Source organism: Triturus cristatus, chromosome 2_2 (genome assembly GCF_964204655.1).
Source record: "Triturus cristatus chromosome 2_2, aTriCri1.1, whole genome shotgun sequence".
Lineage (NCBI taxonomy): Eukaryota > Metazoa > Chordata > Amphibia > Caudata > Salamandridae > Triturus > Triturus cristatus.
Genome location: NC_140582.1, coordinates 529,963,094 through 529,989,834, shown reverse-complemented (window position 1 = coordinate 529,989,834; position 26,741 = coordinate 529,963,094).

Genomic DNA, 26,741 nt, shown 5'->3' with positions numbered 1-26,741 from the left:
ATTTAAAAGCGGTGCTGTGCCCTGCTACTGCCGTACAGATCTATGTGCAAAAACGCTTGAGCAGCAGGAAAATTCAAACAGTAAAAGGTTTAAGGGATTACAAGCCAAAAGACTGGAACCCACCTACTAACCGGTGCGCGGACACCCCAGCACGCTTTTGATATGCATCACGGACCGTGAAACTAGCGCGTCAACCCAGAGTGCAATGCGGACCCGCCTAGCTTCCGGGTACCGCCAGGGTTGAGCGCTGCAGGCAGCAAAGAGGAGCGCAAGATCGGGCCAACAAGATACAGGTACAATGCGTTCAATTATATTAAAACTGTTAAAAATTAAGCTAAAACGAATTTAAAAGCGGTGCTGTGCCCTGCTACCGCCGTACAGATCTATGTGCAAAAACGCTTGAGCAGCAGGAAAATTCAAACAGTAAAAGGTTTAAGGGATTACAAGCCAAAAGACTGGAACCCACCTACTAACCCATACTAACTAATAAATGCAGAACAGTTATTGAATGCCCCAGATGTCTATGGTGAATGACTGCTCTGCCTCTCAACTGCAGTAGCAGAGAAAGATACATGCAATGTGCCAAAGTATTGATAAAAGTCACATAATCATTCAATAAATATAGAAGGGGGATAGGAGCACACTGCCTCACCTCCCAGCACCGTTCACCCCTTACAGAATGGTAAATGCAGTTCACAGTAAATGCTTACTTTAATATTAGCTGTATTTCAGAGCAATGGTCACTTATTCCAGTTGCAATTGTCATTCTGTGAAACTGTTTGTAAAGGAGGTACTAAGTTGACAAATATTAAGAAGGCAAAAGTAAATGAAAATACAGGAGTCAGTGAAAGAAGGATGCTGAAGAGGATAATATATGCAGGTGGACGGGTTGTGGAGTGAAAAGGGTGCACATGTTTAACATAGAATGAGCATAACGGGCATGATTGAGACACTCGGAAGACCACTATCCTTTCCAAATGCCTCACTAATGTTTAATTCAATCTTGCAAAGTCAGCATTGAAACATTTTATTAACCTTCTTGCTTTCTCAAATTTGCTTCAACATGCACCATTTGCATACTCTTTTTCTTCAAAATTTACCCAGGGGGAACCCCACCCTTATGACAGTGGGGCTCGATTGCTCACCAGAGGTCACTTATCCCAAACATTTACGCCCCAATACTTTCAAATGTCACCAGCTGCCACTGTTCAGCTATTACGAGCCTGTGCATGAGCAGAGAGTCAGGAAAATATTTGTCATGTAAGTTATGCCCCAAGTGCATTTCCTAAACATGAGAATAGCGGAAGCGTTTCACCTTTAAAATTATATCAGACCACGCTCGGAATCTCGGCATCATCCTGGACTCCTCCCTCTCCATGGACCACCAGATCAATTGCATCCACCAGCTTTAACTGCCTCCGCATCCTCCGTAAAACGTTCAAATGGATCCCCCCCGACTGCAGAAGGACCGTCACCCACGCACTCATAACCAGCAGACTGGACTATGGCAACGCCCTCTACGCCGGAATCAACAAAACTCTTCTACACAAACTCCAAACCATTTAGAACGCCGCAGCCAGACTTGTCCTAGGGACACCGCGCCATGAACACATGACCCGATACCTACGAGACCTCCACTGGCTCCCCGTCGAGAAGAGGGTCACCTTCAAACTCCTCACCCACGCCTAAAAATCCCTCAATGACATCGGACCCAAATACCTCAATGACAGAGTATGTTTCCATGTACCCAAGAGGAACCTCCGCTCCGCCGACCTCGCCCTGGCAGAGGTCCCCCGCATACACAGAAACAGAGCCGGCGGGAGAGCCTTCTCCTATACCGCAGCCAAGACCTGGAACGAGCTCCCTGTCAACATTAGACGCTCCCCGACCCTGCAGACATTCAGGAAGGACCTCAAGACCTGGCTCTTCAACTGATCCGGATCTGCTCCCTCCTCCCCCCAGCGCCTTAAGACTCTCACAGATGAGTAGTGCGGGTTACAATCCCCTGATTGAGTGATTGATTGATTGATTGATTGATTGATTGATTGATTGATTGATATCAGAGAGGCATTGATGAAAACGGATGCTTTTTTAGAATTCAACAAGAAATACATTCCTGTCCCCCACGGCTCCACCCCACGTTCAGACCAATGCCATTAGTGAACTCTAAGAGACAGAAGCTTGTCACCTGGAGCAAAATTATAGCTTAATAATTCAAATACAATGGGTTTTTGTACAGGGGACATCCTGAAATCACATATTTGAAGGTGTTCTATATACTATAATGAAGAAAAAGGCAGTACAGGCTGAATATCACACAATTTGATAACGCAGAGAAGCCGGGATTGGTCCCATGTTTTATAGTTTCATGTTGCACAATTTAAATTAGACACTAGATGGACATTTTTTCTCTCCAGTTTTACATCAAAGATTAATGCGTAGATTTAAACTCTTAATGATTCAGGAAAGTCGAAGCATTTTATCTTAACACTTTAGATTATATCACTGCATTGAGTACAAGTTATTAAACCAGCTTTTAAACTTCAACTTAAAACATTTCTTCCACCCTCCCAGATGATAGTGCCATAAATGAATACTAAGAGCCAAGTCACTTGTCACATGTCCTATGTTATTATATGTGAAGCAAATTTATAGCCTATTTAAATAAAACACAATATGTTTTTGTACAGCACATACGCTAAAATCAAATATTTTAGGGCATTTATTCTCATAGGTGAATATATCTATTCTTATATGTGATAATGAAGACAATTGTGGCACCGGAAAATAAAATATTTATCTGGGATCACACAATTTGATCAAGCAGGGAGGTGAGATGATTTCATATTTTACAGTTTCACATTGTGCCATTTAACCACTAGATGAGAATCTCTTTCTCTCATCTTCCTGTTTTAAAACAAGAGTTAATGCTTTGACTTTAATTCATTAATCCAGAAAGCAAAGGTGTTTCCTGCCCTGCCACCAAAGCCATTAGTGTACACCAAGAGCCAAGTCAGTTGTCATGTGTGCCCTATATTCTCATTATACATGGAACAACATTACAGCCGATTAAATCAAGCACAATTTTTTACAGCTCACAACGTGAGCTTGCTTATTTGAAGGTGTTCTCATAAATGATAATGCAGAAAAACTCTGCATAGTGCAATAAAATCTTTGTAAGATCAGTCAATTTGGTCAATCAAGGAAGATGCGATTGATCCCATGTTTTGTAGTTTCACATTGTGCAATCTAGCCACTAGATGGAAATTCCTTTCTCTTATCTGTCTGTTTTACATCAATGGTCAATGCTTGGATAGAATTTTTTTCTCTTTCCTGTTTTACGGCAGGGGTTAATAATTTGACTTTAATTCTTGGCATCTGGGCTTAGGTTGTGGGTGGCAGGCAGAAGCCATAATAGAGGTAGGTTCATTTTGAGCCAAGGGTCCAAGAGGAACTCGAGCTGAGTGAGAGCAGGCATTTGGCTTGAACTTTCAGTGGCTTACCCACTTCTACTTTTTCACCACGACAACTGGCAGTGGCAGGTAATGTCACAGAGTTGGTTAACCAAGTTCCGTCTCTCAATGGCTTTTGGCATATGGCTTGATGGCTAATGGCTTCAAAGTGTTCAAAAGCTAATATTTGGGGCGTTGAGCTATAATGGCGTAGCACCATAAATTCTGTGAAATTGTCTGGATCACACCAGTGCACTAGTTAGGGAGAAGCTGTATGGGGAGTTCACTTATGGTAATCATATTATAGACTCTCTCTATGGGACTTAGACACTATTTATTTCTGATAATTGTAGGGTGGTCATCTTTTGAAAACCAAACATCAGGACACGCAGTAAGTGTTAGCACAGGAATACATTGATGAGTCACTGATATAGCACTGTGTTACCACATAGCACAGAGACATTGCTACATACACTCAATTGTGTGGTTATCAAACTGTAAAAATGAAATGGAAATGTTGTGCTCCACTTCAAAATTGCTCAATTCAGCACAGACATATGGGGTCGTACATGAACCTAGGCAATGGGGATCTGCTGAGTCTATGATAGTATATTATCTGCTCTGGCTTGTTGTGTGATCACATTTAGCCATTTTCACCAGCTATCTCACACTCAGTAAGCATGGCATTAAACAAAAACACTGCTGCAACGGGATTACCTAAAAAGGTAAAAGCACAAATGTTTGACAAGTTCAGCTCGGGCCCCTTCTTTTGCAGAAATGGTAGCAAAAGGCAGCAGCTCTCTTCTAGCATAGCTGCCAGCATTACCAGGTCTATGCGTGACTAGGTGCTCCACATCAGTTTTTTTCCTTTTCATTCTGGGACTTGTGGTCCTTGTTGATACTGGGTTGAGCAACACTACAAGTACCAGATTGCAAAGAAAGAGCTTAGACTGTAGCAGCTAGTTACACATACACCTGAGAAACTTGGGAGGGCTGTCGTAGAGGGTCACCTGTCTTCATGCCATGGTGACTATGAGAACCGGTCAGATATATGTGTTAGACATGCCATGCTTGTGCTCATTCAACCTCACAAAACCACAAGTATTAAATTTAGTAAAAACAATCAGGATGCGAGTACCGTGATTATGCCTGCAAATATGTTACATTTGATCACTGTAAATGGTATCACCTTTTGTTGCCGTAGTGTACCATGAGGTCTGCTTTAAGTAGACTTCTAATACTTCCTAGGCACAAACATTTCTTTTTAGGTCGAGCATTCGAGACCTCTTGTATATACTTTAGTATATACTTTAGTATATACTTATATGTGTATGTACTTCGTGGGCTCTGGAGATCAGCCCTAGGACGTGTCTGCTTCCACTTAGGGACTTTTTTTTCTGTTCACCTCTATTTAACTCTCTTGATAGAAAATGACCAGCAGAGGTCAGTTAAATACCAGAAATGCTTTCTGCTGAGGGACTTTCTTTTTTAATTTTTCTGGTAACTGCCTCTATTTAACTTTCTTGATAGAAAACGGTCAGCAGAGGTTAGCAAGATACCAGAATCACTTTAGCATTCTCTAGATTCCAGTCCATAGAAATTGTCTTCCACGAGCACCCAGACAATTATATTTTTTTCAAATCTTGTATTTTCAGTGATATGACCACCAAAGGTCCTGCTTTTATATTAAAAACAGAGCTTTGGACTATAGCATTTCCCGCTGAAAGGCAATATTTCTCTCCATATGTTCCCATAACTGGGGTGACACGCAGTTTGGTGCTTACTTTCCCGCCATGTTAAAGAACAGTAGATGTTTCAGTTCCAAGGCTAATGTGCTGCATGCTAAATACATATAAGGTCCCAAAGGCGAGACCGAATGCATTGCAAATGCTTGTTTATTACTTGTTTTACATAGCTCTGACATGTCACCTTGCAGCAACTTCAGAGCACTAGTAGATACAGTAAGCAAATAGGAATGATAAATACAAAGTGGTATCCGTACACAGTCACATTGAGCAGAGGGAGCCTTCATTCATCTCTTAATATTATTTATTTATATAAAGCAGTCAAATACCTCTTGAGTATGCACTGTGGACCCCCAAGGGGCCCCTGGACTATAGTTTAAGAATCACTGTCCAAGGCCATTCTTAATGTCATGGTCTGGGCGTCTTTTGGAGCCCGGAAACTAGTTGGACCAAAGGAGAAGGCGCATCTATTAGGTCCCTAATGTCATGTTTCATCTGCCACAATCTTAGACTAAACTCCTAGGGTGGCATTCCCAAAGTTGCCGTAAAACATTTTGACCAGGGCTGCTAACCTTACAAATGTCAAATGTACACCACTGCACATTCATGTTCCCAAAACCTCTTGTGGAAACCCTGACCATTCTGCCTCACCCTGTAATATTGTAATATAAAATTATCTTAATTTTTACTTAACAACTTGAAAATACATAATTTATGGCACCAAAAATCCTCAGGGAAGTGTATACTACAATCATCAAAATGCAAATGAAAATTTGCCATCTGCTTTGAAATCACATTCATATAGCAGATTATTTTCCAAAACTTTAAGGCAATATAACCTGTCCCGGAGCTTTCCATGATGTTGTCATTTTATTTTGGGGGTAGCTTTATATAGCGCAAACTAGACCCGAAGGTATCAGAGCACTTTACATGAGCCGCAGTTACATTACAGAAGGACACATTTATTTTTGCTAGGCACTTGGAGACTAAATGATTTGCCCAGAATCAAAGAATGCAAGGCTGCCCGGGGGGTTGCGCAGCAGCCCCTCAAAAGGGCAGCCACCTTAGTGCCATAGGAAGGCACTGGAGTCGCCGGTCTAGTTCCCTGGGCCAGGTCCAGGGAAGACGTCCGGCCGACCTCACTTCCGGGGAGGGGGAGGGGACAAGAGTATTTAGGCTGTCCCCGCCCATCTTTCGGCCTCTTGTCCCTCGCTGTCTCGCCTTGGTGACTGACGGAATGCGATGGACATACTCCGACTAGTGCTAGACTCAGACAACTGAGTGAAAGAAGAAGTAAGGCGGGCTTGTCGACTCTTACTGCCCCCCGCATTGGCACTTCCTGGCAAGAGTGGCTTGTCATAGGTATTGTTCTTCAGCCATGCAAAGGTAACATTGGACCAACGCCCATTTATAGGTTTCAGGTCATATCAGTCAAAAATCCATGGGGCGTTTAGAAAGGATGGGGGCACCTGTCCTGAAGGGGCATGCTGGCCTCCGGTCCTGTATGGGCTAAGACTTGTTTTGGCTGGACCTGGGGAAGCCCGATAATCAGCATGTTGTAAGTAATAAGGCCTACCTTGGTGGGGGGCCCTGGTTGTGACGGTGGCCACCCCCAGAGCTGTGGAGGAGTTACAGGGCGATCCAGAGTCTGCAGATACCAAGGGGTACTTCATGCAGCAGCACAGCTTGGTGCTAAGCCAGGATACCCAGGGATGTCTTAGCATTGTCCCCTGGAAGAACTACGGCGCCCCGTGTGTCCTACGGGCGGTTGTGGGTCTGAGCAACCGGGGGCTGCCAGGAAACGCTCCGCCCACCTCTTCCGGGGGGGGGGGGGCGTGAGTAAGCGAGTGGACTGGTGGTCCACGGATGGGAGGGGTGGCCCCTCCCAAGATTTGGCATGCACCAATTGGCGACTGCCACGGTGTCATTTAGGCTTATCAGACGGGCAGGCGGCATAGGGGTTGGCCTGCTCTGGGATCGCCCGTAAGATAACCCACCATGTTTGCATATAGGTTATGCTAATAAACCTGCAGCAATATTTCTCCACTTACAAAGTGTTGTGTGGTTTATTGATGTATCATGTGTGTATATGTGACTACAATTGCCGATATTGGCACTATGCAAGGCTGCCCGGGGGGGTTGCGCAGCAGCCCCTCAAAAGGGCGGCTGCCTTAGTGCCATAGGAAGGCACTGGAGTCGCCGGTCTAGTTCCCTGGGCCAGGTCCAGGGAAGACGTCCGGCCGACCTCACTTCTGGGGAAGGGGGGGGACAGGAGTATTTAGGCTGTTCCCACCCATCTTTCGGCCTCTTGTCCCTCGCCATCTTGCCTTGCCCGCCCCTCCGCTTACTCGGCAGACAGAGGTACAAGGTTTGAGGGGGGTTAGGTTCTAACATGTTAATTTGTGTTGCAGGAGGAGTTACAGGGCGATCCAGAGTTATGCTAATAAACCTGCAGCAATATTTCTCCACTTACAAAGTGTCGTGTGGTTTATTGATGTATCATGTGTGTATATGTGACTACAATTGCCGATATTGGCACTATGTTGAGCGTCCCAGCTGAGGCTCAAACCTGGTTCCCCTCCTCCGAGGTCGACTCTCTCCCCGTGACAGGGGTCATGCTCCCCAACCAAATATTTCTGGCTACGGGCCTGACTGTGCCAATGTTTGATCTCCTGAGCATGCTCTGCCACATTTTATTAAATGTTAGTCGCAAACCATTGCTTAAAATATTAATTACCCTGCATCTTCAAAGTTAGTGTTTCGTTGAGCGCTTTGGTCACCAGTCAAATTTAAGTAATATGTAAATGTTAATATAAAATTGCACTTGTGCAATCACAGAAAGCCACCCTACATCTCCCGTAATGTGACGCTTGGATTCCATTTAGTGCCTCGAAGCAGAGGCACCGCTGTGACAGAGGCATGTCACTTCGTGGCACAAGCTCCCTTTAAGTACAGTGCCTAGTTAGACACCCGGGCCTTCTCAGAGCACACACATACTGTGGGGACTGTTGGGTGGCTAAGCGAGCAGTAGATTTCAGCAAGTAGCGATTTTCTCCTCAATCTGTGAAAAGCAACAACCTTAAAAACAGTTTCCACTTTTTAGCTGCAAACTTCAATTCTGTTGCTTCAGATGCGCTTGGAAATATTGTTAAAATAGATTTCTGTACAAACCTGCAAGAACAGAGCTCAAGACCCCTGAAAAACACAAACGTGATAATGCACTATCAAAGCCAACTGCGGGCTGCAGCCAAATCACAACATTAAATCTAAACACGATAAAATGATGCTGCCAGTAGTGAGCACCCTAGTTTGCTGGAGTGTTTCAGATTACATTTTTCATAGTTTGGGCATCAAGCACGTATGACATTTCAACACACCATTAGACGAAAATGTATTTTGGCACTTGCCACTACATTTTTATGCTTGAAAACAAGTGTTTTCGCTAATCAGAACAGACACAAGTCCTTGCTGATGAAAATTACAGTCCCTAACTGGCTCTGTCTAAGTCATCATTACTTAGAGTAATGCGGGCTCTTTCACACTGTGACAAAGCCAGGAAATATTACCGAGGTAGCCAGGCGCATTTGGGCGCTCGATTATGAGCTCAGCAGAGGAGACTTCATAAACTCATCGGAATTCCTGCGGGCATTCTGGGTATTTTAAAATTCATGCCCGCATGTCTCAATTCATTAGCACGGACATAAACGACAGATGTTAAAATGACGATCAATTTAGACGATCAGTTCGGGTGAATGCATAAACAATCTCTAGCGGCTGGGATTAAAAAATGATCAGCCCCTGGTTAAAAAATTAAATAAAAGTATGTAAAATGTCCTGAGATTTGCAGATCACGGGTTCAAACCATAGAACAGTCGCCCTGCCTACTGAGGTTGAAAGAAGAGAAACATTGCGGTGGCAAATAAAAATATCTATTCTTCAATCCCTAGAAACACTTCAGTTTGATATACATGCTTCGGAAATTGCCATTATTATGAGGATCATAATGTAAAAACAGCCTTGCATCAGTCGTGACTCTGTCAGCCAGAAGCATAGTGCCAATATCGGCAACAGTTGTCACAAAACACATAAGTACATAAATAAACCACACGACACTATTGTAAGTGGAGAAATATTGCTGCAGGTTTATTAGCATAAACAATATGCAAACATGGTGGGTTATCTTACGGGCGATCCCAGGGCAGGCCAGCCCCTATGCCGCCTGCCCGTCTGATAAGCCTAGAGTCACCATGGCAACGCCAGATGGTGTATACCAACTAATGGGAGGGGCCACCCCTCCCATCCGTGGACCCCCAGTCCACTTGCTTCACACGCCCCCTGCCCCGTGAGGGGTGGGCGGAACATACATGGCAGCCCCCGGTTGCTCAGACCCACAACCGCCTGTCGGCTAACGGGGCGCCATCGTTCTTCCAGGGGACAACGCTAAAACATCCCTGGGTATCCTAGCTTAGCACCCCGCGGTGCTGCTGCATGATGTACCCCTTGGTATGTGCAGACCCTGGATCGCCCTGTAACTCCTCCTGCAACACAAAGTAACATTGTTAGAAGACCTAACCCCCCTTTGTACCTCCGGACACTGGGGAAGCGGAGGGGCGGGCAAGGCGAACGAGAGGACAAGAGGGCGAGGAGGGGGCGGAGACAGTATAAATACCCCTGTCTCCTCCCCGCCGGAAGCAGCCATCTGCTGGGGTCTCCCCTGGTGCAACCCAGGGACTAGACATCCCACCCCTGTGCCTTCCTGTGGCACTAAGGCGGCCGCCCTCTTAGGGGGGGGCCGCTGCGCAACCCCCCCGGGCAGCCTTACATAGTGCCAATATCGGCAACAGTTGTCACAAAACACATAAGTACATAAATAAACCACACAACACTATTGTAAGTGGAGAAATATTGCTGCAGGTTTATTAGCATAAACAATATGCAAACATGGTGGGTTATCTTACGGGCGATCCCAGGGCAGGCCAGCCCCTATGCCGCCTGCCCGTCTGATAAGCCTAGAGTCACCATGGCAACGCCAGATGGTATATACCAACTAATGGGAGGGGCCACCCCTCCCATCCGTGGACCTCCAGTCCACTTGCTTCACACGCCCCCTGCCCCGTGAGGGGTGGGCGGAACATACATGGCAGCCCCCGGTTGCTCAGACCCACAACCGCCTGTCGGCTAACGGGGCGCCGTCGTTCTTCCAGGGGACAAAGCTAAAACATCCCTGGGTATCCTGGCTTAGCACCCCGCGGTGCTGCTGCATGATGTACCCCTTGGTATGTGCAGACCCTGGATCGCCCTGTAACTCCTCCACAGCCTTGGGAGTGGCCACCGTCCCTACCAGGGCCCCCCACCAAGGTAGACCTATTTCCTTACAACCTGCTGCAGCCAAAGCTTCCCCTAGGTCCAGTAGGTCCAGTCTATTCGCAACCCGCAGCTGCCAAGGCTTCACCAAGGTCAAGTAAAATTAAATACATGCCTAGCGTGGAGAGGTGCACCCCATCACCCTCCAGACACCCTGTTGATTTGGCGTGTAAAAGGCCATGCCTGATGAAGCCAAAGCCTCTTTGCTCAGTGAACTTGCGCATGGCGCTATTGACACCTCAATGGCTTCTCCTGAGCGGGCTCCTTGCCAAGGTAGCCTATTACTTACAACCTGCTGCAGCCAAAGCTTCCCCTAAGTCCAGTAGGAAAAGATCCATGCTTCAACTAGACTGGCTTTAGGACTTCTCCGTAAATCATCGGCCTCAGCTGCTTTGAAGACTCTGCATTGGCTATCAATTCCTAAAAGAATCCTTTTTAAACTTCTTTTGACGACCTTTAGAGCCGTTCGAGGAGTCGGACCTGCCTATCTCTCCGCCAGATTTAAACCTTACACTACTGCCAGAACACTACGATCAAGCTTGGCGAATCTTTTGGCAGTGGGCAGGTTTAAACTGTCAACAAAGGGAGGGAAATCAGCCACGATACTGGGAGCAAAAGCATGGAATCATTTACCTAAGGAACTGAGGGCAATACAACAGCAAGATCTGTTTAGACGTGTCCTTAAGACCTGGATCTTTGGTCTTTCTGACGCCTACTCTCTTGCCCTTATTTAGTTCGCATATTAACAGTCAGTCTGGTTATCTTTCAGCGCCAGGAGGCTCCATCTGGAGTGACAGTTGCGCTATATAAACCTACCTTTCATTTCATTTCATTTCAGGTGTACCCCATCTCCCTCCCGGCACCCTGTGGATTTGGCGTTAATAAGACCTTTCCTGATGAAGCCAAAACCAAATTTGCCTTTTAACATACAACATGCTGATAACCGGGCTTCCCCAGGTCCAGCCAAACCAGTCTTAGCCCATGCAGGCCCGGAGCCGGCATGCCCCCTCAGGCAAGTGCCCCCATTCTATCAAAACTCCCCGTGGATTTTGACTGATGTGACCCGAAACCTAAAAATAGGCGTTGGTCCAATGTTACCTTTGCATGGCTGAAGAACAATACCTATGACAAGCCACTCCTGCCAGGAAGTGCCCGCGGGTGGAGGTAAGAGTTGACAAACCCGCTCTACTTCCTCTTATCTGAGTCTAGCCCTAGTCGGAGTATGACCATCACCTTCCGACAGTCAGCACCCTATGTGAAGCCTAGCCCTCCCAAAGTTCTGACACCATACCAGCGAGCAGACAGGACAGCGTGACCCAGGGGGGAACCAAAGCATAAATGCCTCGCTGTGTTAATACTGGGAATGCCAGTGGTACTCCTGCTACTTTGCAGCCCAAATATGCCTCCTAGGAGTTTGCCCCAAACATATGGACCCAATCGCCCCCATGGGCAGGCCACTTCCACAGCCTGCATAGCTGCCAGGCAGGGCTAAAGGGCGGGAGAAGTCACCCCTTACCGTTACTCACTATAAATGTACCTGTATTGTCGAACTAAAGGACAGGCTATTAAGTGAGCTGACCAGTCTCTGCCCTTGAAACCAGGGGTCCGACCCAAGCCCCTCTAAGTTCTGCTGCTTCACCTGCCTGTTAACACGAATCCCCAGGGCAGACCCCGGCCTCTAACCCATGCTTGGCCATGCCTGAGCTTAAGACACCTCTGAAAAGCGGGACAACAGGCTGACCACCAGCATTGCATTCTGGATGTTCCTGACACAGCCAAGAAACATGCGCATAACTAAAGCATGTGGCAACATGCCATAAAAGTATCAATTCAGCCTTCTATGAATGCAAAATGTGCTCTGTGGCGATCCGTATTAGTGTTCCCTCCAAACCAGCCGCCCTAGCCAGGCAACCCGCACCCTCTTGGCACTGGCACACTCCCGCCCCAGCTGCCCTAGAGTGCCTGGTTGTGTGTGGCCACAACCTACGTTTTATCACTGACGTTATATCGGGGTATGATGACACTCAACTAACTCTACTGCTGAGTGCCCATTGCACCATCGCAAGTATGTCTTTGCCTACTCAGTGGCTGGATGTAAAGTTAGATGGCATTGGCAGCCCAGTCCTGGGCGAACATAGCAGCTTTACAGTTTCTGGTGCTGTAGACCGTACCTGTAGCTTGATGAACCGAATGCAATTCCCTTGCTCCTGTTGAGCACGAAATCCACAACAATTTCTCACCATGGTTCAATACCTTAATGCTGCTCATCATTTCCTAGCAGAATGTTGACAAATGTATGTTCTGCAATGGCACTACTTCACAGCCTGCACCATTCTGCCAGTGCCGAAAAGACCTTTGTCCTGCTGCCTGGCCTAAGCAATCTTGCCCTGTTCTAGAAGCGCCCGCTTCAGCCCTGGAGCAAACAATTCGCCAGTAACCCCAAACTGGCCCTGATGCGAAACAAACCCTGCCAAGGCACACAGGTGTGTGTAATAACTAATAGCAGGTCTAACAGCGTCAACAGGCATCCTCAGCTAACAATAGGCGTGAAGGAGTAGGGGTTTCCAGTGAGAATAAGATGACAGCAAATACAGCGGGAGGAGCGGCCACTGACCTGCCCAAAGACTCTTCGAAATCCTCCTACCGAATGATGTGGGAGCTCGCCACCAACCTCTGTCCAAGCCTGCCAACCCCACAAGTATTTGGACCCCTATTGCTCCAAGGATTGGAGGGGGGGTGGGAGGGGCAGTCCGGTCTGAAGATGTGTGTGATGGAGGACATGCGTCCTAGAGTACCTATAGTTAGGTTCAAACGAGTACCTGATGTGTTTAATACTAATAGCGTAGTAGCAACTCAATCAGCACAGGGCTAGTTGCCCCCCTGTCTTACAACCGTGTGAGACACACAGGGAGATAACGGAAGGCTAACCCCAGTCCGACACAGAAAAACCCACCACGTGGCTGTGCCCAAAGAAAACACCATCCCACATCAAACCGACACGATGAAAAGACAACAAGCGCCTAACGCTCTACACCCGCGGATGACCCCGGAAATAACCAATCATATAACAATCGAGTAAATAACAACGGACATCCTTTCAGCATCTGAAGGCCTAGCCCTTCAGAAGTAACCTGGGAGCCCAACGCCAGGCAACAGAACCGGCCTCGGCAACTGTGGCGTGTGTGATCTTTGCCCACTACTGTGTGAGCCAGGGCCCCCGTTGCATATATATATTTTTTTTTTGATTGCTGAAGCAGACGTAAACCACCCTAGCTGTTCCTTGCCGCTAGGTCATCCTATCCTCAGGAGCCCCAAAGAACGACCAGGTAACATTAACACTCACGCAACCTAGGCGTAACTCTTTGCTTAGCCTAGGTGCTGGATGCAAAGTGACACCTCCCCCTGCTCCCGACCATAGTGGTGAAGCGTCCCAGGAGTGCCCGGCTAATATAACAGACCCCGACAGACCAAGGGAGCCCTGCGCAGCTACAAGTGTTTTCCAGAATAAAACTGGTCTGCAGGGCTACCCAGCATGCTCCGGCACTGGCTAAGGCATACCGACCGGCCACCAACACACCGCGCATTTACTAGGTGTTCCAAGTCCACTCGGTCTCATTAGCTAATGAAACAAAGCATTGTAAATGTAAATGTACAGATATTTATATAGCGCAAATCACCAACCGGTCTCTAAGCGCTTGCTTAGGGAACCCGTCCTGGTATTCCCCTGTGAGATAACCCAGCAGGGCATCCACAAGGTGAAAGCCAGGCATCCCGCCGCGAGGGGCATTGAAACCAAGCCCCTAAGACGGGTGCTGACCCAAGCAGATTAAACCTCCCGCCTCACCTGTGAGGACCGCACAGCCAATCCACTCCCGCTGTGCTGACCAGGGTACGTGGATGACAATCACAGCAAGGCACCCTGACCATTTATGTACGCACGCCCCATCCCATTAATCTGGGATTGGCCATAAATGACAGAACAACAAAAATATTCTAGTTGGATTCCCCGCCGACTGACGAAAAACGCACGCGGTTTGCCAGTGGACAAAGCATGCCTAAAGTAATTCCAAAACCGCGAAGCATAACCGGGTGCAGGGTGTAGCACCGTGGCTTTCTGTGGCAGGGGGGAGATATGTATGGGTCCCTCCCCCTGGAGTATTGACTACCCAATAGTGAAACTAATATAATATACGTCTCTGATGTTCCCTCATTGTCTTGTAAATACCTGAGACTACCCTTACGCGGATGTCATCCCATTCACCAAGCTCATTACGAAAGGTAAACCATTCTAATGATGGGCCCACCTCTATGCTGACACTGAACTATGTCAAAATTCCCCCAACACGGGTGCTGCCCCAGGCAGATTACGCCTCTCGCCGTACCTGAGAGGACTGCACCGCCAAACTAAACCCGCTGAGCTGCCCAGAGGACACGGTTGACAATCTCTGCAATGGCACCCTGCACATTTATGGAACGCAGACCCCCACGCATTAATCTGAGATAGGCCGCAAGATGACAGATATAACATCAACACCAATCTATATTCGCGTTAACCGCCGACTGCAAAAATACACGCACGCGGCCGCCCGGGGGACACCACACACCTCAAATCATTCCAAAACCGCGAAACATAGCCGGGCAGGAGCATGTTGCACCCGCTACCCATGCTCATTATAAGGAGAATCGGGAACACAAAATTAATGACTAGTGTTTCAAACCGAGTCGGTAACTGTGTTGAACACCCACGTCTCAGAGTCCCCCACTGTTCCCACCGACCCAACTTACACTCCTAGTCCCTAGTGAGTGGTGCCCGCAGCTCTGTGGGTCACCGGCAGGATCTGTGAGGGAAAATAGGGAGGGATAGTTTTTTTGGGGTTTTTTTTTGTGTGTGAGCATGCCTCATTAAAAGAGCATCGGCTGCACCACAGAAGAACACATTCATTATCAGATAGATACGAGGAGATAGAGTGATTTGCCCAGAATCACAGGGAGTGCCGCGCCCCTGTTACCAGCGCTCAGAACCTAGTTCCGCAACCCCTCTTTCAGTGCCTCACCTACCGCGGTTTCAAAGGGCCCCTCAGACCCCCCTACCGGTGGCACTGGGGTGGCTGCTGGCGCACGAAGCGATCACAATAAGGCGGGCAACGCCCCGTAACCCTAACGTAGGGGTGTCCTGTGCCTGCACAGGAAGGCAGCGCTAGACGCCGCCTGGTGATGAATAATCGCGTCCTGCCGCTCCCCGCAGTTCCGCCCGACATTAGACAGATGGTTGGCTTCCCTCCCCCTCGTGTTGGGCATCGAAGGACCTAGGGTACATGGCCTGTGTCTGCGCGCGGTGGGGGGGTGACATGATGACCACGAACGGTGCACTTGCTAAGCGAACACTTGGGCCACCTACAGGCACCGGGGGGTGCAGCACTAGCTGGCACCGAGCGCGAAATGTTGTCCCGAGGGGCGCGCCATTAGCGGAGGCAACTTCGCGACAGCCCGCAGATCTGAGGTGTCTGCCACTGCCCTGTCCAGGCCTGCATGCCCAGAGCTCCCATAGTGACCCCCCAACCACCCCAGGTGGGTGGCACCTAGAGTACTGATGATGCGCGTGTGGCTACGCGGCTGTCCCCTTGTGACACGCAGCCTCATTCGCCACACCCCCCCAGCGCTTGTCCCCCACGTCCAAGGGCCTGGGTGCAAGGGGGGGGCGCCAGGAGAGCGCGACCGAGAAGCTGGGACCCGGTCGAGGGAGGGCCCACGAACAACAGAAACCCCCCCCTGCTGCCCGTGCAAGCGAGGCGGCACAGCACCCCGCCCCTGGAAGCACAGCATGCCGCTGGGGCAGCGACGGGCGCATGTGACCCATTACCCCTTCCCTCTGTTTGCTCCAATGTCTACCAAAATAATCTCCGATGGTGTCGCATAACATGCGCACCGAAATGACACAAGACATTCAGACACGGGGAGATAAGTAAGTGATTTGCCCAGAATCACAGGCTGAGGCCGCGACCTCGGGGTCGACTCTAGTTACCCGCACCCAAGGCAGCTGTAACGTGACCAATCACAATCTGTTCCGGTGGCGTTGTGGGCAGAATGAGGCACCGAAGGGCGCCCCGGAGCTCCTCGGAGCATTGAAGGTCGCCCGTGCAGGGCGTGCTCAAGAGCAAGGATCGATCCCACCCGCGAATGGGGCCACCCACTCCGCTCAGCTGCCCTACAGGTGCATGTCCCCCAAACCACGCACAGGTGCAATGCCCCCATGCTGGGTTATTAGTAAGGCTCTGCCGCACCCACGCATCAATGGGAGGGGGGGAGAGAGGGGGGGGCTGGAGGTAAAGCCTAGCTCGTGTAAGGATGATGCTATTAGGTGCTCGATCGAAGGCTCAACGGTAACAGCGCGCTCCATGAGGACACATAACTATAGAAAGAACGGGGGAATAGTGATAAAGAGCATATAAACAGGTTATCTGTTGCATCTTTTATATATAGCGCGACCTCACGGCTCGAACCCTGGTATTTGCATCTATATGTGGCGCGACCTCGCTACTCGAACCCTGGCTATTTGCATCCTATATTTCGCGCGACCTCGAGGCTCGAACCCTGGTATGTTGCTTCTTTTATATGGCGCGACCTCGAGGCTCGACCCTGCTATCCTGCACCAAGGTCGGCAGCGCAGCCGACGGGCCACATTCCCTCCCCGGCCACATCTCTCCCCGCATTGTGAACAGATGCGAATCCCAGGCAATATTAGGGAGCGCGCGCCCACCCTGGGCGGACCACATGGGGAGGAGAAATGCTTTTAGGGGCGGCACGGGGGGGGGCAGCGCCATTAAATCAGGGAGGCGCAGCTCCGGGCCACCCGGAACCCGTACACACGCCCACGCGCGGCCCGCCGCGTAGTAGAGCGTGTCCCCCCCGACAGGTTACGTACTCAAAGAAGCCCCTCCCATGAAACGTCCGTCGTGTGGCCAGGGGATGTTGGGGGGGTTTGCCTACCGTGGACATGCCCCTGCCACCGCAGACCCCGAGGCCCGACGCCTGTCATGTAAGCGCCACCGCTGCGGCCTCCTGCCTCTCCAGTGGAGAGCGCGCCCCTGCGCCGGGCTCGAAACCGGTGCTCCTGGCCGGAACGGAAGCCCCAGCTGCCAGGCGCAATCGCTCGGCCCAAGAGCTACATCCTCCCCCTTCCCACCTCGAAGACCGGGCGCCAACCCCCCCGTCCTGCAATCGAGCTTGGACAAGAAACCACGAGGGAGGCCGCGCATGCCGGCCGGCCACCGGGGCGTCTGCTGGGGCGGCGATGCCGGGACATGCCCATACCAGTGTCAGGTATCAGAGCGCGTTACGTAGCCCCAGTTGCATTAATTGTGGACCCATTGTTGCTGGGGGGATTGGGTGATTAGACCAGATCACAGGTGTTCAGCGTCATTGCCGAGACTCGAACCCCAGTCCCGACATGCAAGGTCGTCCGCACACCCTCAGGCCAACTCCTCTCCCGGCGGATTATGAGTGGTTGCGTTTAAGTGGCTTTCGTGCGGGGGGGGATATGTGTCTGTTGCAGAGATCGTGTGCCAGTTAACCTTTCGAGTAAGAGGTCAGTGAATTGTAACATTGAAGGCCTCCTGATCATAGACGCACACCATCTGCAAGAGACACGAACCGCGTCTCCAACAAGCAGGCCCCCTGCCCAACCAACAACCACACACCACAACCAGTCCTCTGCGCACGGCCCTCCCCCCCGCCCGTGGTACTCCGACCACAGGGCCCCGTCTCCTGGTGCTGCCCAGGGACAGGGCCGGGGCGAGAGGAAGGTCACCGGCAAACTCACCCAAATAAGCTGAGGGAGACTGGACGCGCGACTACGACCTATTCCGCGACGGTGAGTTTCGAGCTGCGACCTCGGTCAAGGCGAACGAGAGGACAAGAGGGCGAGGAGGGGGCGGAGACTGTATAAATACCCCTGTCTCCTCCCCGCCCCCGCCGGAAGCAGCCATCTGCTGGGGTCTCCCCTGGTGCGACCCAGGGACTAGACCTCCCACCCCTGTGCCCTCCTGTGGCACTAAGGCAGCCGCCCTCTTAGGGGGGGGCCGCTGCGCAACCCCCCCCCCCCGGGCAGCCTTACAATAACGGTGCACTAAGTTACATTAAGTTATGTGGGACTTTTGCAAGGAGGAAGTTTTATAAATCACAGGAGATTTGTGCAGCTTGGCTTTGCATCCTAGTTCATTGAAGATCCCTGCCCAAATCTCACCGCCTTCATGGAAATGGAAGCTTCCACTATGCCGTATTTCTTATTGCATTGACGCCGTACGAATTTTAAATCAGTTTTCATGGACCTCCTTAAATACAGAATTGCAGCTCTTAGAGTGATTCTTTCCTCTGCGCCCTGCTCCATTGCAGGGAAAAGGAAATTTGACCTCATCATACCATCCTGAAGTCCCTAAACTGGCTCCCCTGGAGGCATGCATCACCTTCAAGACCGCCTGAATCCCATACAAGGTTTGGCACTTGGAATCCCCTTCACCACAAGTGACCCTCCACCTCATCTTCGAAAGGATAAAAAAGAATCCACCATGGAATGAGCATTCTCCAGTAATGCGTCTCAAGCTTGGAATGTTCTCCCAGTGTTGCTACGGGCTGCCCTCTCCTTCCCACTCTTCACATCTAAATTGAAGAAACATGTAATGGATACTGGCTACACACACATCCTTCTCAACCTGGCACCCGTCTTATTTTGGCCCGCACCTTCCCCGGCTACCACTACAACCTCATCCCTGCATCTCGTTGGTTTTTCTGGTGACAAATTTGTTTCTGTAGTCTGCAGTATGTCTGACCTCTGTGTCAGCCTGCAACCCCGTCTAGTATGAGCCTGTTAATGGCACACGAATGTCTAGGATCGGTGTAGTTCTAATGCAGACTTTAGTGCTCCCTGATTGGCCCTGTTTCCCTTCTAAAGGTGGAACATAGCGGTTCCTGGGTACAGTGATAGCAAGTCTTTTCACAGGACTTTAGACAATAACTTTCATGCATTTCTACACAAATGCATGATTCTCAGAGTTTGCACCAATGAGGAACAAGCAAGAAGAAAAATTTTACTGCAGACAGTGGCGGCACCTCCGCAAAGGCAGAGGAGCGTCACCCCACTGCTTAAAAGGAAAAGAAATTGATAATAACGGATGGTTACTTTCATTTTATTTTTCCTATTGCAGTCAGAGGTGGGGCAGGGCTGGCCAGAGCAGGTGGAGGAGTGGTGTGCCCTCCCTAAGTGCGCATGAACTGTTTGGCCGACCCATTCGGGCCGACCAAACAGTTCATGCGTACCAGGCTACATTACACAGCCTCGTGAGGAAAACGCACAGGCTCCCTGTTCCTGTCTGAGCGCCGAACCATGGCCCTCAGACCAATCACAATGCTGCATTGCAGCATTTTGATTGGCTCAGGGGAGCCTGTGTACCCGGGTGTTTCCTTCTGCCAGCCCGGACTGGAAGAAGAAAGAGAACAAGGACTGAGGAGAGGCGGCCGCTTCGGGTAAGCCCTTTTTAAAATTATAATTCCTCTGCCCCACGCCTCACCACCCCGTCCGGTAGCAGCCGCTACTGACTACAGAATACATTTATGGATTCTCTCACAGAAGTATTACGTTGAGATTAGTCATTCTCACAGTTAATTCAAGCATGCAAATAGGTTTGCACAACAATAGTTTGGGACAGTTGTGATGTTATTGATTAGGAACAGTTTGGATAAAAGTCTATGGGAACGCTCTAGGTGTAATGGTGTAAAGCTTGCAATTCTTTATTTAGAACAGGGAAACAACAATGGTAGTCATCATGTGGTGTGTTATGACAGTAGTTCAAAATGGAGGCCAGTGTAAACACCATTATGTTAGCCTAAGCTCGGTTTCAAATGTATTTAAAATGTAAAACAGCTCTCACATCTGCTTGCAACAGGATATTATGTATTACTTCTAGTTTGTTTTTGCTCTTTGTAAAGCACATTGTCACCTTCCTCTGGGGTGAGTTGCTCTAAATAAGACATTTGTAAATGAAAAAATATCAAATACTCTACTGCCACCTACTTGACTACTTTGAGACTTATGACCAGGTAAGTAAAATGTGTGGATTAAGTCGAAGGGCCTGGGGAAAGAGGCAGCACTCCTAAAAGTTAGAGAAAAATAGAAACAGATTTCTTCAGGACACCTGAGTGTCGGTTGGCTTGGGAAATCCTGTAGTCAGGCAGAAAACAAACTAAGGAAGAAAACAGCCCCAAGTACTTGCACCCACACTTCTTGATTTATATCTGCCAGATTTTCTACCGTATCTGACAACTGCAAGTCATTTCAAAGCTAACTTGGATGGATTTGAGCTCACCCTCTTAATGTATGAAGATTACCTTGTACTTCGAGATCGAACTCCAGTTGGACTTCAGTGATGGAAAATAAACTATATAACCATCATCATGAATAACACGAAAATACTAAACTTTGGTAGAAAAAAAAGCATTTTTTCCGGGAGCATTGATGGAGTCAGTATTGATTAGGTCTTGGCATATAACTACATAGGAATTGTACTTATGCCCACTTTGTAGTTGAGCGTTAAACTCACCGAACTAGCTAAAATAGTCCAGAATACAGTATCCAGTTTCAGAATATTCACTTGTCCAGTTGAGAGCCTTTCCATTTTTCCTGCACTAACAGCCTTCGATTCCAAAGTAAACGCAACTTTGCCATAAGCATATGGAGCAGCTTGGCAGAATTGCAGTCAGCTTTTCATCACCTAAGATAGCACCCCTTTCATGGACATGAGTGAAGTGCGCAAGACATTAGGTCTCGCCTGCGACAGTACATGAGCTGAATGCACTCCATTTGCGAGAGATATTGTATACAACAGAGGGCTTGCGGCCCACCCACTGTTTACCATTCGTTGGCTTCATTGTCAGTCCTATTTTTGGTCTTCTATTGACCAGCTCGTGCAGGCTTCACTTCCTCTTCTTTCAGCTGGAGCATGGACCAAGTGCAAGGACTAGTGCTTCAGCATGATCGCTGTCTATCCGCTGGTTTAGTTGTGATTGATGCACTATTTTTATTTATTTTTTCTTCCCCTGTCGTCTTTGTCCGTGTTGCATGTCCCTCCCACCCCCAACCTTCCCTCACTCCTCAAACTCTCCCATGGTTGTATGATGGAACAAGCATTCGTTTACCAGGCATGCCTTTACAACTTAAGCACTACATAGAAAGAGTCATTGCCACACGTTCCTTTATCCCGGAAAGCGTTACAACGACTGGCCTTAGGGAAGCGCTGGACTTTAGAATAGTATAATCTACTATTCCAACTCCAGTCTGCGCAACAGGAGGGAATGTGCTGGACTTAAAATCCAACACCAGTCCAACAACGCGTTCCCCAAAGCAAGTCACTGTAATGACTAACACGGTAAAGGAACACGTTGTAATGGTGCGTTCATTGACCACGTTTTAAAAGCACTGCCTGGTTCTGGCTGCATGGTAAAGGCTGTTTACCCCTCTCGTTGTCTGTGTTGCCAATGCTTGTTCTAGGTGATAGTGACTTTCGTTGTTTAGTGTCTTATATAAAGTAATGAACTTTTGAAGGAGAAGTTTGACGTGAACACAATATCCAGTGATGCATCCATTTTACAAAAAAACATAGTTCACCTTTTTTCCAGTAGAGTACTTATCATAAGTTTTTTAATGGATTTTGAACGTTGCGTACAGCCAACCATACTGCTGCTGCTCTGTTTTTGACATTACCATTCTGTGTCTGCTTCAAGTCGCACCCCAGGATGTTTCACCTACTAAACTGCCCCTGGTACTCCCTTCTCACATATTGAACAGGGAGAACCAGTGACACTCTTTCCCGCTGACTAGAAGCATGTTTGAACCCACACTAACCCCAATCAGACCCGTCCTGTCACAGAACGAATTAAGCACAAATCACTGTCAAACTGTGACTGAAAGAAAAATGGACCAGGGCCATGCTGCCTGGTGGTGTAAACACAGAATAGATGTGCCCTGCTTTTATGTGTATCTTTTCATTTTTTTTCTCTTCTACGACTCCCCTTCAGCCTGCAGAACATATAAAATTGTGAATAGATGAGAGGAAACTTTGGGCACTGGATAAAAATAAACTGCAGCAGTTGATTTTCAGGAACCTGATTTATGCTTTTCAGTAATGCATACCCACACGAAAATGTTTCGTGTGTGACAATGCAACAAAATGTATAGACGATGTAAAAGTTAGTTTGATTGTTAATTTTGTCCAAAACATTTGATCATGGGCATCCATAAGGGAGATAGGATATTTGCTGTACCATGACATTTAAAAGTAACACGCATTGGCAAACACAATAGGGCTTGCACATATGGCATACATTTTGTCTTTGTCAATGGATTTTTAGCAATGAAGTACAGCTGTATGCAGCATGACTGATTGTAAAAAAAGCAAAACGCTATTAAGCTGTCAACACCGACTGAGTCATAGCCCTTTTTTTAACTTTATATTTTTGCTTCCCATTTTATTTAAGCGGCAATGCCCTGCTCCATTGTTGCTTGAACCCTTTACCCCCACCCGAACCCTTGTTGCTTGCCAATACCATCACAAAGAAAACATTGACAAAGCCAACAGATCTTGCATTGCGAAACTTATTGGCTTTGCCAGTGCTTGTTTTTCATAGCAAAATCATTTTGGGAGGAAATTATAAAATACACTAAAAAATGATCTTCTAGGGACTGATGCTCTCCCACAAAAACAATATTTAAAAATTACTTAATTAGCAGATAACTGGACTGGACTTTGAGTTGGTTAGGAATCTGCTTTGGAATCTGACATCTCTAGGAGGTAAAACCGCAAAGATACATTATGGATCTTCTAGCATATGGAGTACATTAGGATTTTATGAAATTTGATTTATATCAACAACCTATTTTGGCTTTGCCATCTTTGTCCATTATACAACAATTGGGTAAGCTTTGCAGGCCATGTGCTGTTGGTGTGAGAAATCTATTATACATTTTGTTTTGTAATTTTGTATATATGATGTTATAGTTAGGTATGGCAGTAAGACCATACTGTGTATTAAACAAACCATAGTAATGTACTCAAAAAAGCAAAGGTTAAAGTGACATTATAGTCATGAAGGGTAATAAGATCTTACTTTAGATTAAAAAACCTCAGAAAATCACTGAAAAAAAGGTTAAAGGTACATTGTAGTTAGGTGGAAATTGTCACTTAAAACATATCACTTTCATCTCCCAAAACCACTGAAATTCCCCAGTTATAGTTATCTGAGCTAACTGTAACTTGCAACCCTGCATTCACTGCTTATGACCTCACATGTTACAACACTCATGGCATGTTCGATGACATCATTGATGACATCTCTGATGACACCATTGGTGACATCTTCCAATTAGTGTGACAGTTTGCTGACATTGAAAGATATTTAGTGATCTACACCTAGAAAAAAAGTTTTATAGCTTCCCAAATACTAACAGGTGTAAGCTTTAGCAACATGCTTATCCTTCTCATGGGGCTTGCATCTGTGGAGGGTGATTGCTCTCTGTGAAGAGTTCCCCATAGGACAAAGGCTATACATGTTACAGGCTTCACGATCTTGCAGGTCTTGAGAGTCTGTAGATAGTGGGCTCTCCCTGAAATATTGTGCACAAAGCCATGGCTGGAGGGAGTGGTCTCTCCAAGAAGAGTTGTGCACATGATTGAGGCTGCTGTAGTAGGTGCTTACCCACCTAATAGGGCTTGGGAGTCTGGAAGAAGTGAGCTCACTGTGAAGGGTTTGGCAAAGGTTAAAGTCTTCGTGTAATAGGGGTTTAACTGCCAAATGGGACTTAGGTGCTTGGGAGAGTGGGATCTCAGTGTAGAGCCCTGCTCAGGGCAAAGGTAGGAGTTTGACTACCTTGTGGAACTGGTTGTCTGGAAGTTGTGGGCTCTAATGTAGAGCTTTGTACAGGGTGAAGGCTGTCTGTAATAGGAGCTTTGGCACTTAATTGGGCTTGGGTGTCAGGACACTCTGGAAAAGTATCTGCAAATTACAAAGGGGCTTGACCATCTAACAGGCTTGTGTGGCTTTGTGCTCTAGACTACATTCCTATTTTACTTAAGCACATATGTTTATCTAATTTATGCTTTACATGATTCTGTGCAATGTAGTACTTTCAAAGTCTGCACTTGGTTGTACAGTAAATTGAACATCAGTATAATGGATGATGCTATCACTGATTTACACCAAATCCCCCAAAACACACCTTCAGGGTAAAAATGTACCTTTCTGCCAAATTTGGTGTAAATCCTTTCGGCCGGTTTGGATCCAACACTGTTAAAAATGTAAATAACATGGGCAAATTGTATTTTGGGACAATCACCCTCTTTTCCTCAGCCTGCTCTTGACGGATCACCCTGATACCTTTAGGAAAGGAGCTGAGGTGGATGAACATTTTCTTTTAATGTTTTGTGCAGATTCATCAAACCGCGGCAACATTATTAACAAAACAAAAAGTCTCTTTTCTATAGTGGCTAGGTCCTATATTTAAAGGGCCCCTAAAGGAAGTGTGAAATTTGGTTATGACTTCCAAATGTCAGTGCTTTTTCAGTTTAAATTCACAATCCTAACTATTTTAACTTTTTTTTTTCAAGGGAATTTCTCAGGTACTTTTCAAACTCATGTTCGGGCACTACAACCAAACTTAACCAAAACCTCACTTTATCCTTATTTGGTTCAGTGAATTTCTGAGGATGACATTGCAAAGTATGCAGGATACCTGGAGGCACTGTGTTTTATCTCTGCAGGGGAATGCGTGAAAATATCCAAATGACTAAGTCTTTTGTGTTTTATCCTGCCTCCAAAGCCTCTCTCCTGTGGAGATCACTTCTCTTCTGAAGGTAGAGAACAAAAGGATGGTTCAAAAAGCTCCTAGTCAACGGTGTCAGAGATGTCTGACTTGTGGAATACAGTAGGAACTCCCAGTAGCAACTGCTGTGATCTCACACAATGGTGGATTTGACTCCTTACTGCGAAGAAATGACACTTTTTGATCTGGTGGAAGTATATGCAAAGTTTAAACCACTGGAAACATCTGAATGATTTTAATCTTCCGTGGAAGTCAGAACACTTCCCTAGAAGTCCACAGACTCCAGAGGAAGTCACACCTTCGTTGTTAGGTGTTCCATAGTTGTAGCTATCGGTGGTGCAACAGGTGCAATGGCACCGGGGCACAACAAGGAGGGGCCACACCATGACTTGCATCAGCTGCTGTTTATCTAACAGGTCAACTGCACAGACAGATTTGTTTTCCTCCATTTGCCCGGCGCCTGGCTCCGGTTACTCTATGCGGGGTGGGGGAAGGGCAGTACAGTAGATGCAACCCTTTACATGTATAAAGAAGAGGGAACGGAAAGATAAAGCGGGGAACAGCCGCGGTCGGTAGTAGGAGTAACTGCAGGGTGGTGACGTGGGGAGGGGGAGTGTCACGGTGGGGGGTAGTAAACTATGGATTACGGAGGTTTACAGGTAAATTAACATATAAATTAATAAAACGAATTTCGTTGCGTGCACTGCATCCCCAAATGCGATGCAGTGCACGCAACGAAATTCGTTTTATTAATTTATATGTTAACTTACCTGTAAACCTCCGTAATCTATAGTTTACTACCCCCCACCCTGTCCCTCCCCCTCCCCACGTCACCGCCCTGCAGTTACTCCTACTACCGACCGCGGCTGGCAGGGAAAATACAAATTGATGAAAGAGTAAGGAGATAACGCAGAAAATGGATTGATATAGGGGAGTGGACAGATAATGGATAAAGGATGGGGTGTTGCAGGGATAAGGAAAAGGGGAGGGTGGTGTAATAGAAAGAAGATGGTGATTATGGAAAGCTGTTTATGTGATTTTAGAGAAACATTAGAGAATAATGAGATAGAGACAAGAATGAAGAGGTGCGGGGGAGAGCGAATGGATGGGGTGGAGTGATACAAGGAACAACTGTGACTAACTAGAGAAGAGATAGAGGCTAGCATAGAGAAATACATGAGAGAACAGAGAGACAAAGGAGGGAAGTAGAAATACAGTTACTGAAAAAGAGAGAGGAGGGTGTTAGAGATACAAGGGGAGATGGAAAGGTACATGATAAGTATATAGATGGATTAGAGAATCTAAAAATGGAGG